Raw genomic sequence first — 12,496 nt, forward strand, 5'->3', positions numbered from 1 at the left:
AAAGAAGCAAAAGATAATGTGAAAAATAGAAGAGAGCATCCTTAAACATTGAAGCCTGTACTTATGACAGAACAAGGCCTCGATTCTTTAATCCGAGATCCAGTGGTGCTGGCTGGGAATGAAATGAGAATTATTAGTAAGACACGAAGCCCACGTGCAGCTTCCCTTCACCACAAGTCCCTTAACTTAGCATTTTATATTCTCAAACGCTCGTGTTCTTCCCTGGAAAAGCAAATACATGTACATTTTTAAGTGGTTTCTCTACAATTATAAAGCCATTTGAGTAACGGAACAGTATTTTAATTGAGGATGTTTAGATGTCCTTCAGCAAAGATTAAAAAAGGACTCATGGACATTAAAAGCAGTAGCTTTTAAGCATGAGTATTTTTGCAATTTTCTGAGAGTTTCTTTTAAAAATTTTTACAAGAATAATATAGTTCTTGGCTTAAAAATAGTTTACAGGGAAGGATCATTTTGTAGGAATGTTCTAGGCTGGAAAACTTCATACATTTGGTGGACATGTTACCTCAAGTGAGATGAATTTTACAAGTATTTCAATTCACCTGAGATTTGGACAATTTCTGGGTGACTAACACTGGAGGAGAGTGCATGAGACTAGAAAGAAAGCATCGTTCGTGACAATATGCTCTTCACATTGAGGCTGACCTTTTGATTCTTTTGCCTATTGGGGACTTCAGCCAGATTTTAATTGGAGAGTATTTTTTATATCCTCCACTCATCAGCCAACTAACAGAAATAACCCGGGGCCACAGAAAACAAAAAAACAAAAAAATATCATTATCTTTTGGGCAATCTGGATAAAGTGAAAAATGAGAGACAAGAGCCAATGACAGACTAGAGGCTTTACATACTGTGGTTGCAGAAACCCTTATTCAGACTCAGGATCACACAGAAAATTACAGATAATGTGCTGCAGAAAGGATTCCTTGTCTCCCCCCCCACCCCCGCCAAGGGGGAAAAAAATCACTGCAATGATTTTTCTGATTAATAGTAAAAAATAGCTGAAGGGTAAAAAAGAGGAAAAAAAATACCATTATACTGATCCAAAACAAAGTCATAATACCCAGTTTCTTGGGAAAAAAGAGATTCTAGTCCCTTCATTTTACCATAGACTGAAAAAAAAAAGTACAAAAAAAAAAAGAAAAAACACTTAAAAGGTTTCCAGTGTTCTTAGCCATTAAACCGGAAGTAATTATACTAACAATGAAAATAAGCACTGAACAGAGGCAGGCCACAGGGTTAAGACGCTGACAGCGTTAGTGTGAAGTGACATTCAGTAAGAAATAGGTCTAGGGGAGCCTGGGTGGTTCAGTTGGTTAAGCGTCCAACTCTTGATTTCAGCTCAGGTCATGATTTGAGGGCTGTGAGGAGTCTCACACCAGACTCTAACTGGGCATGGAGGTTGCTTAAGATTCTCTCTCTTCCTTTGCCCCGCTCCCACCTTTTCTAAAAAAAAAAAAAGTCTAATGGGTACTGACTCTAAAAGATACTTTGTAATGGTGTCTTGTTCCTTATCTCTGTTTTTGTTTTATACTCACCCTTATCTATTTCTTTCACCAGTGCATGTGTGGTCATAGTAGAGAAGTGTGGGCCATTTGGATGGTATATGAGTTAGCTAACCAGCTTAGCTTCTGGAACAAAGCCCCCAAGATACCAATGGCTTACATAGGATAGAGTGAATTTCCCTTTCCTAGAATAGTCTCTGTAGCTGTGATGGTTGTCAGGGACCGTACTCCTGATGTTTTCCTCTGCCAATCTCAACCTCTAGCTTCCACTGTGTCCTTTAAAACAGCTACTCCACTTTACTGCCTTCATCAAAGAAAGGTCCTATTCTTTTGTTTAAGGGCAGGTTTCAAACTCTTTACATATCATTTTGGTTCACAGTCATGTGGCTAGAGTTCAGTCACGTGACTACACCCAGCTAGTACAGGCTGGAAGGGAGGTTTTGGAACTGGAAGCAATGTACATCTGGTAGAACTTCATGGGTCTCTTATTTTCCACTTATGGTCCTTCAGCGTTTCACCTGGCTTTCAGGACTCTTAGTATTTTAGGGACAAAAGGTACTTCCAGGGACTACTTTATATACCTTCCTAAGAGTTGAGGGTGCTTCCCATCTATTTATTAGTCATCACCAGGAAGTACTTTCTACTTAGGCTGTTACTTGCTCATGCTTGTCAGTTGCTCCTGGATAGATGGATACCTGGGACATTATTTCATTTTTCCTTATTATCACAATTATAATAATACTCAAGTTCTACTAAATTCAGAGTCTAAATTGACCTTAAGAGTCTTCAGTTTTTGGATTTGCTATTTGAGCACGTGTGTGTGAAAGAAGGTTTATTTTATTCAAGGATGGGGATGGGCTTGACAGGGGTGGGGTACACTTGGTAATTTGAAAGAACTAGAAAAGTTGGAAAAATATTTTGAATGTTTGAAGATATCATAGAGAAAACCACCAGTGAAAATGCTGGAGCTGTGTTTTAAGAGAGGGAGAAAGCTGCAAGGTAAAGCACTTTGGGTTTTTTCCCCATTTTAGCACTTTAAAATGTCCTTCTGTCACCTTCTGGCTACATTGTTTCTAATAAGATACTAGTAGGTTTTTAAAGAGCATTTATCCCTAAATGCTTTTCTCTGGCTGACTTTAAGATTTTTCTATTTATTTTTAGCCATTTGATCATGATGTGCCTAGGTGTGGTTGTCTTTGTGTTCATTCTGCTGGCAATTTCTAACCTTTTTTTAAAAGTTTTTGTTTTGTTGTTGTTAGTTCGTTTTACAATTTTATTTATTTATTTGCGAGAGGGAGAGCGGGTGGAGTGGCAGAGAGAGAAGCACTGAGCAGGGAGCCCCATGCAGGGCTTGATTCCAAAACCTTGGAATCATGACCTGAGCCAATGGCAGATGCTTAACTGACTAAGCCACCCAGAAGTCTCTGAGTTTTTAAAATCTTTTAAAAATGCAGGTTATGGGGCACCTGGGTGGCTCAGTGGGTTAAAACCTCTGCCTTCAGCTCAGGTCATGATCCCAGGGTCCTGGGATCGCGCCCCGCATTGGGCTCTCTGCTCAGCAGGGAGCCTGCTTATCTTCTCTCTCTGCCTGCCTCTCTGCCTACTTGTGATCTCTCTGTCAAATAAATAAATAAAATATTTAAAAAAAAAACTTAAAAAAATGCAGGTTATGATTATCACCAAATTTGGAAAATTTTTAGTCATTATTTCTTCTTCTTTTTTTTTTTCCTGCCCCAATCTCTCTCTCCTTTCCTTGATACATATGTTTACTTCCTGTACCATAGGACACTAAGACCATATTTGTTATTTTCACTTTTTTTTTCTCTATGTGTCTAAATTTGGATAGTTTCTATTGACCTATTTTCAGATTCACTAATATTCTTCTGCAGTTCCTCATCTATTTATTTTTATTTAAGCTCAGTTAGGTAACATATAGAACATCATTAGTTCCAGAGGTAGAGTTCAGTAATTCATCAGTTGCATATAACACCCAGTGCTCATCATATCACGTGCCCTCCTTAATGCCTGTCACCCAGTTACCCATGCCCCCACCCACCTCCCCTCTAGTAACTCTCAGTTTCTTTACCCTAGTTAAGAGTCTCTCATGATTTATCTCACTCTCTGATTTCTTCCCATTCTGTTTTCCCTCCTTTCCGCTATGATCCTCTGAGAGGTTTCTTATATACCTCAGATGAGTGAAACTGTATAATCTTCTTTCCCTGATTGACTTATTTCACTCGGCATAATACCCTCTAGTTCCATGTATGTTGATGTAAATGGTAAGATTTTATCTTTTCTGATGGCTGAATAATATTACATTGTGTGTGTGTGTGTGTGTGTGTGTGTGTGTGTATACACACACACCATCTTCTTCATCCATTCATCTGTTGATGGACATATTGGCTCTTTCCATAGTCTGGCTACAGTGCATATTCCTGCTATAAATATTGGGATGCAGGTGCCCTTTCAGATCACTACATTTTTATCTTTGGGGTAAATATCCAGTAGTGTAACTCCTGGGTCATAAGATAGCTCTATTTTTAGCTTCTTGAGGGAACTCCATACTGCATTCTCTTGATCCTCAAACCAGACAAAGACCCCACCAAAAAGTATTACAGACCAATATCCCTGATGAACATGGATGCAAGAACTCTCACCAAGATACTAGTTAATAGGATCCAATAGTACATTAAAAGGATTATTTACCATGACCTGGTAGGATTTATTCCTGGGCTACAAGGGTGGTTCATTATCTGCAAGTCAATCAACCAATGTGATATACTACATTAACAAAAGAAAGGACAACAATCATATGATCCTCTCAATTGATGCAGAAAAAGCATTTGATAAAATACAGCCTCCTTTCTTGATTAAAACGCTCCACAGTGTAGGGATTGAGGAAACAAACCTCAATATCATAAAAGCCATATATGAAAAGCCCAAAGTGAGTATCATTCTCAATGGGGAAAACAGAGCTTTTCCCACAAGGTCAGGAACATGACAGAGATGTCCACTCTCACCACTCTTGTTCAACACAGTATTAGAAGTCCTAGCCTCAGCAATAGACAACAGAAAGAAATAAAAGGCATTCAGATTGGAAAAGAAGAAGTCAAACTCTCACTCTTCACAGATGACATGATATTTTATGTGGAAACCCCCAAATTGCTAGAACTCAGAGGAATTCAGCAACATGGCAGGATACAAAATCATTGCACAGAAATCAGTTGCATTTCTATACACTAACAATGAAACAGAATAAAGAGAAATTAAGGAACCGATCCTAATTTTTAATTGCACCAAAACCCATTAATACCTAGGAATAAACCTAACCAAAGAGATACAGGATCTGTACTCTAAAAACCCAATCTACTTTTAAGCCCATGTAGGGGCTTAAAAAATTTTTTTTTTAATATTGTATTATTTTAGTTTTAGAATTCGTGTGTGGCTCTTTTTATGTAGTTTCTGTTTTCCTGCTGAGCATGCCCACCCATGTTCTCATTCTGGCCAGCCTTTCTTTTAAGCCTTTGAATAGACTTCTTTTTTCACTGTTTTAACATCTTTCTGTGTTAATTCCAACATCTGTCTCATCTTCAACTGTTTTCACTGACTGTTTCCTTTCCTACTTTGGGTCATGCTTTCCCGCTTCTTTACATGTCTAGTAATTTTTATTGTATGCACAACTTTACGGATACTAAACTGTTGAGAGTTTGGCTTATATTGTCTTCATTAAGGAGGGTAGAATATTATACTACATGAGCTTTATCCTGTAGAAGCTTGATTTTAGATGTTAAGGATGAGTCTAGAATGACCCTCACTATGGAGGCAGAGTAGCTCTGCTCCTCAGGCATGGTATTTCTGGAGTTTCTTTCATTTGAGTGGCTGAGTTGTTCTTGAGGTCTCTCCACTTCTCCTTGCCCAGTACTGTGTCACTCTTGGAAGCCTGTCTTGTTGACTGTCATCCCAGAGTTTTGCTTTGTGCATGCACAGCTGAATGCTTGTGAAACAGTCCAGTTAACGCTTCTGAAGATTTCTGCGGTTCTTTCTCTGCACAACTCTCTCCTCCTGGGGCCATGTTTACACAAATCCCAACTGCCTCTCTATGCCCAAATTCCAACATCTGAATTTTTGCAAGCCTACCTAGCATTGCTGTCTGATAGGTCCCTGCTTCCTGATACCACACTTTGGAAAGGGTCCCCAGGCAGAGAACTGGGCAAATGTGAAGCTCACCTTGTCCCCTCATATTCAGCCCTTCACCTGAGAGTCAGAGCTCTGTGCTGCCTGTTGCCCAAGAGAAGAGCTTCTTTATATATTTTGTTTGATAGGTATTTACAGTGGGAAGGTGAGTGTGATGCTCATTGCTCCATTATACAGAATTAAGGGTGACTACCTATGAATTTTTTAGTCTCTCTTATATTTGACTTCCAGTCTTTCTTTTATTTCCATCATTGAAATTTGTGTCATCTTACCTTTTTCGTTGGGATAGACATTCACTTCAGCTATTGTCAGTTAGGGGTATGCTGAGGCTGCAGATTGTTTTTAAACAACAACAACAAAAAAAGGTTTTTTAAAGATTTTATTTATTTGAGAGAGAGAAAGTGTGTGTGAAAGAGAGCACAAGTTGGGGGGAGTGGCAGGCAGGGGGAGAAGTAGACTCCCCACTGAGCAGGGAGCCCTCAGCCAGCTCGATCCCAGGGCCCTAGGATCATAACCTGAGCCGACATCAGATGGTTTTAACCAACAAAGCCACCCAGGTGTCCCTTCCTTAGACACTATTATTCCATTGTGCTCCAAGTAAATTTTGAATGCCATTAGCTGCTTTGAACCAGAGAGCCATTCTGAAATCACAGAAGACTGTTCTGTCCACATACAGGCAGGTTGAAAGTGCTGGGGAATTACCAGCAACAACCACAAGTTAATGATTAATAAGAGTTTGTACCTATACACCTCAGGGCCCTCTCCTTTTAGATGGAATAATTTTCAGACATGCTTACATCACTTACCAGAGTTGCTCTTTGGGATTAATCTCTAACTATCCACTCTCCTTCCTCACCCCCTTGCTAGTACTCATGGACTAAAGAAAAATAAACTATCTCTAACCAATTCTGGTCTTAAGCTGTGCTGCTAGGAAACTTGAACTAAGCCCATAGTATTGCAGTTAGAAAAGGTATGCTATATAATATCAACTTTTCAATATTTCTGAACAATTGTTTTATGTCCTAACACATAAGAAAATTTTAATAAATCCTCTATGCAAGCATAAAATATTTATTCCTTAATTACTGCTGCAGATATCTGTTAAGTTTTTAATGGATAGAGATTTATTTTGTGGTTGAGATACAGAATTCTATTTCAACATGAGATCAGTTCTTTAGTGAGATATATTTTAATTAAAATATAATGGAGATTTGTAAGTTTTTTTCTTATAATTCTTTTTTTTTAAAAGATTTTATTTATTTATTTGACAAACAGAGATCACAAGTAGGCAGAGAGGCAGGCAGAGAGAGAGAGGAGGAAGCAGGCTCCCTCTGAGCAGAGAGCCTGATGTGGGACTCGATCCCAGGACCCTGAGATCATGACCTGAGCCGAAGGCAGCGGCTTAACCCACTGAGCCACCCAGGCGCCCCTTTTCTTATAATTCTTAAGTTTTAACTTTACCTATCTGGAGGCTGTGTTATTATGTAAATATAGATTCGGAATAGTTATATATTCCTTATCAATTGATAAATTCTCCCTATTTTCCTTTCCCATTAACTATTCAAAGGTGCAAGTTATCCCTTACACCGTTCTAGAGGAAACCCGTCTTCTAAGTGAATATGGCAACTTAATTTGTTATCTCTCTGACTTTGCTGGTAAGAGGTGGCCAGTGCAGTAACACACGGCATTGCTTTTCTTTCTATTACTTTTTTGCCACCCTCCTTAAAAATAAATAAATACACATTTTGTGTTAGAATGATTTAGGTTTATGGAAAAATTATGTAGTGCAAAGAATTCCCATATATCCCATGCCAGTTTCCCTTCTTGTTAATACCTTACATTACTACAGTAAATCTGTTACAATTAATGAGCCAATACCAAGACACTATTGCTGACTGAAATTCATAGTTTATTGAGATTTCTAATACCTTTTTCTGTTCCAGAAGCAGCATCATTGATCATTTACTGTTTACTTTTGCCTATTTCAGCATATAATTGGAATCCTACAGTATGTAGACTTTTCACACTGGCTTCCTTCACTTGGCAGTATGCTTTTAAGGCTGCTCTTCGCAGGTCTTTTCATGGTTTCAATAATATCCCATTATATGGATATACCACAGTTATCTATTCACCATTTAAAGGATGTGTTTGTTACTTCTAGTCTTGGGGGTTATGAATAAAGTTACTATAAACATTCATGAGAAGGTTTTGTGTGGACTTAAGTTTCAAATCTGTTGGATAAATACTGAGGAGCACAAGAGCTGGATTGTACGGTAAAACTATTTTTAGTTTTGCAAGAATCTGCCAGCCAGTCTTCCAAAGTGGCTGCCCATTTTGCAATTCTACTAGCAATGAATGAGAGTTCTTGCTGTTCTGTATCCTCTCTAGCAATTAGTATTGCCGGTGTTTTTTAGAAAAGTATTATTTTAGTTATTCTTATAGGTGTGCATTAGTATCTATTATTGTTTTAATTTGCAATTCTTTAATGACAGGTAATAACATGTCTCTTTATATGTGCGTATCTGTATATCTCCTTTAATGAGGTGTCTGTTCAGATCTTTAATTGGAGATTTAGATTTTTAATATGGACGATCTATTTTCTTATTGTTGAGCTTTAAGAATTCCTTGTATGTTTTGGACACAAGTCTGTAATAGTTAATTTTATGTCACTATGATTGAGCTATGGGACGCCAAGATATTTGGCCAAACATATATTTGAATGCATCTGTGAGACTGTTTTTGCATGAGGTTACCATTTGAGCTGGGAGATCCAGTAAAGCAGATTGCTCATGCTAATGTGGGTGGGCTGCATCCTTTCAGGTGAAAGCTTGCTAAAACAAAAGGCCATCCCACCAGGAGAGGAAGACTCTCAACCTGTCTTCCAGGAAGGACATCAGTCTTCCACCTTCAGATTCAAACTTGGACTGGAACTTACACCACTGACTTTCCTGATCTTCCAGCATTCAGACTCAGACTGGAAACAAATCATCAGCAATCGTGGGTCTCCAACTTGCTGACTGAAGATCCTGGGACTTCTCTCAACTTCTCAGGCTTTATCATCCTATGAGTCAAGTCCTTATAATGTGTGTGTGTGTATATATATACATGCACGCTTCCTATTGATTCTATTTTATAACTGGTTCTATTTTACATTGTTCCTAATATATATCACTATTAAAAGATTTAATATTATACATAATAGAATAAAAATAAATATCCTATATATACTAATAGCATATATAAACATATATACACACACATATCCTCTTGGTTCTATTTTTCTGGAGAACACAGAGCAATATAAATCCTTCACCAGGTATGTGTCTTGCAAATACTTCTTCTAGTCTATGACGTGTCTTTGCATTTTTCAACAGTGTCTTTCACATAGCAGCTTTTAAATAACAGTAAAGTTCTACTTAATCAGTTTTTGTTTCTTTCCTGGGTCTTGTTTCTAGCCTTGTAGCTAAAAGCTCATCTCCAATCCTAAGTTCACAGATTGTTCTCTCATAATGTCTTCTACAGTCTTTATAGTTTTTCATGTTACATTGAGCTACATGACCCATTTAGAGTTAAATTTTGGGGAAGGTTTAAGATCTGTATCTAGGTCCCTTCTCGTGCAAATGGACATCCAGTTGTTGCCATCCAGCATCACTGCTGAGAAGACTACCCTTTCTCCACCGGATTGCCTTCTCTCCTGGGTCAAAGATCAGCTGGCTGTATTTGTGTGTGTCTTTACTCTGTATTACTCATCTGTTTCTCTTTTCTTTCACCAACACCTCGTTGCCTTGATTACTATAACTTTATAGCAAATTTCAACATCAGGTATCATGGGTTCTCCAACTTTGTTGTTGTTGTTGTTTTTAAACAGTTTTTTTTTTTTTAAAGATTTTTTTTATTTATTAATTTGACAGAGAGAAATCACAAGTAGATGGAGAGGCAGCCAGAGAGAGAGAGAGAGAGAGGGAAGCAGGCTCCCTGCTGAGCAGAGAGCCCGATGCGGGACTCGATCCCAGGACCCTGAGATCATGACCTGAGCCGAAGGCAGCGGCTTAACCCACTGAGCCACCCAGGCGCCCTTTAAACAGTTTTTTATGTCCTTTTTTCCCCTCTCGTTTTCCTGTTATGTGTTAGCACTCACCAAATAAAGGGTTGGCACTGGAGTTTTTGCCTCATGTTTTGCTTTCTGAAAGAGCATAAAAATGAATTTATGCTCCGTGCCCCTAAATTCATATGTTGAAGCCCCAACCCCCAGTATAGATGTATTTGGAGACAGGGCCTCTCGGGAAGTAACTAGAGTTGAGTGAGGTCACAAGAGTGGGTCAGTAATCTGGTAGGATTAGTGTTTTCATAAGAAGAGACAACAGAGAGCTCTGTCTCTGTCTCTGTTTCTATGCCTTCCTCTTTTTCTCTATTTGTGCACGCTCTGAGGAAAAGCCAAGTGAAGACATAGTAAGAAGGCAAACACCTACGAACCAGGATAGGAGGTCTCACCAAAAACTGACCCTGGCAGCTTCTTAATCTTGGTCTTCTAGCTTCCAGAATTGTGAGCAAATAAATATCTGTTGTTTAAGCCACCCAGCTTGATATTTTGCTATGGCAGCCCAAACAGACTAAGATACCCAGAATAAGACAATGAGGAACTTTCGTAAAGATCAAATAGCTGGGTTTTGTTTTTTAAATCCAAACTAGTGATCCTTGTCTTTCAACTGATGAGATAGCTCATTTAAAGTTAGTCTATTGCTGACAGTTTTCGTATTTATCACTTTATGACTTCTCTCTCACATATTTTTCTTTTTTTTTCTTCTTCCAAAACAAGCATTGGAATGACTAGTTTCCATAATTCTTTTTTTCCTTTCAGTTAGGAAATTATACATTTAATCTTTATGGTTTTATGGCCTCTCCATTTATTTAAAAAAATGCATGCCCGTCTGAACAAAGTACAAGTGTATAAAAAATTTTACCACATTTCCAAATGTTACCGGTTTAGAAACTGGTAAAGTTTAGAATGGTAACTATGATTACCCACTCCTTTCTTATATGTCACTTTTCTCAAAATTTTAGTCCAACTTGATTTTTATGAATACATTCTTCATAATTATTTTCATTTTTCATATTATTAACATGTGTTTAGGTTTATCCTATGTTTGCCAATTGTTTTGCCCACTATTGCTTTTGGAAATCCTCTTCTTCCTTCTGGGTTCGATTTTCTTCTGAGGTAAATCCTTGAATAACTGCTTTAGTGAGAATATGTGGGTGGTAGTGCCTCTGTGTCTTCTTGTGTGTCTAAAATTGTCCTTACTATACTTCCACCTCTGATTGATAGTTCAGTTTATAATTCTTGGTTGACAGTTATTTTTTCTCGGCAACAAGAAAATATTATTCGGTTGTACCCTGGCCTCTACTGTTGCCATGACAAATCTTGCCAGTAGTTTTTTTCTTTATTTATTTTACTTGAAACATTTTGTTGTTGGACCTAAAGATACGTTTTTCACCATTTGTAAAATTCTCACCCATCTTTATTTTACTATTTGACTCTTCATCATTCTTTTTCTTTATCATCTTAAACTCAGTGGACATATATTAGATCTTCTCATTAATTCCCTCATGACACTGAATCTTCCTTTCAGGGTTTTAATTTCTTTACCTTTCTCACTTACATCTTGTCTTCATTTCTTCAGACCTATGTTCTGGTTCAGTATTTTTTTTACTTCAGCTGTTTCTAATATGTTTCACAAGTTTATTGCTTAATTTTAAAAGTCATATTTCATTTGCTTTAATCTTTTTTGGTTGTTTATTGTGTATTTTTATAATTGATTATTTTTATAACTTTATTTGAACACAATTAGTTTATATTGTCTTTTAAAATGTGCTATCATATGAAAAGATTATCTTCTTTTTTTTTAAATTTTATGTTTTTAAGATTATCTTCTAATGTGACCTGTTTGTGTCTTTCATTCCTCCCACACTCTGCATTATTTTCTTGTGAAAGAGCTCAGTGTGAGAGATACTTCATCTATGGGAGTCATGGACACATATGCTGTGGAGTGGTGTTGTCTCCACGTGTAAGAAGAACCCCAGAATTATCATTGGTACAGGAGCACAATGATGTTAATTTCTCAGTTTGGGGACTCCTAAACCTTGAGGACTTTGAAGTAGTAGAAATTTAAACCCCACAATTGTGCATGGAAGACCCAAAGTACAACTCTCCAGGAATTTGGGCAGAGATAGATAAACTTCCTGTTGACTTCCTGCGTCACTGGTCACAGTTCATTCAATCTTGTTTTTTTGTTTTTTTTAATGGAACACTTCACGAATTTGCCTATCATCCTTGCGCCGGGGCCATGCTAATCTTCTCCGTATCATTCCAGTTTTAGTATATGTACTGCCGAAGTGAGTACTCAGTCCTGTATTTTACTAAGGTATAGACCTTCTAGGTTTCCAGCTCTGCCCTCATGGGCTTGCAGACTTTATTCTGTTCTCCTGAGCATCTTAAAATTAAAGCTCTTAGGTACTTAAAATTAAAGTACTTAGGTACTTCATACTAATCCCGATCTCTCTCACACACACCCACCCAGGATTAACCAACAAGAAGAACCTCACCTGTGCCTACTGGGATTATGCCCTGCTTCCCAGATTACCTGGCATGTGGGCATTTTTTTTACTATTCCTGATATTTCAACCATACATTTTTGAACCATGTTATATTTTATGTGCTTGGGGAAGGGATTCAGGTGATTGAAGTCACATTATTTATGGAATAGGAAGCACCGAAACTC

At 37.8% G+C, this 12,496-nt stretch overlaps 1 non-coding gene across 1 annotated transcript; it reads right to left on the reverse strand.

Annotated features, from left to right (window-relative positions):
* Window positions 1-12,011: 12,011 nt before the first annotated feature.
* LOC123390870 lies at window positions 12,012-12,118 on the reverse strand. Its single transcript, XR_006605462.1, has one exon. It is a non-coding gene; the product is annotated as a U6 spliceosomal RNA (small nuclear RNA).
* Between the last annotated feature and the right edge of the window lie 378 nt (window positions 12,119-12,496).

Source organism: Mustela putorius, unplaced genomic scaffold (assembly GCF_011764305.1).
Source record: "Mustela putorius furo isolate JIRA1106 unplaced genomic scaffold, ASM1176430v1.1 tig00000145_pilon_pilon_pilon, whole genome shotgun sequence".
Taxonomy (NCBI): Eukaryota; Metazoa; Chordata; class Mammalia; order Carnivora; family Mustelidae; genus Mustela; species Mustela putorius.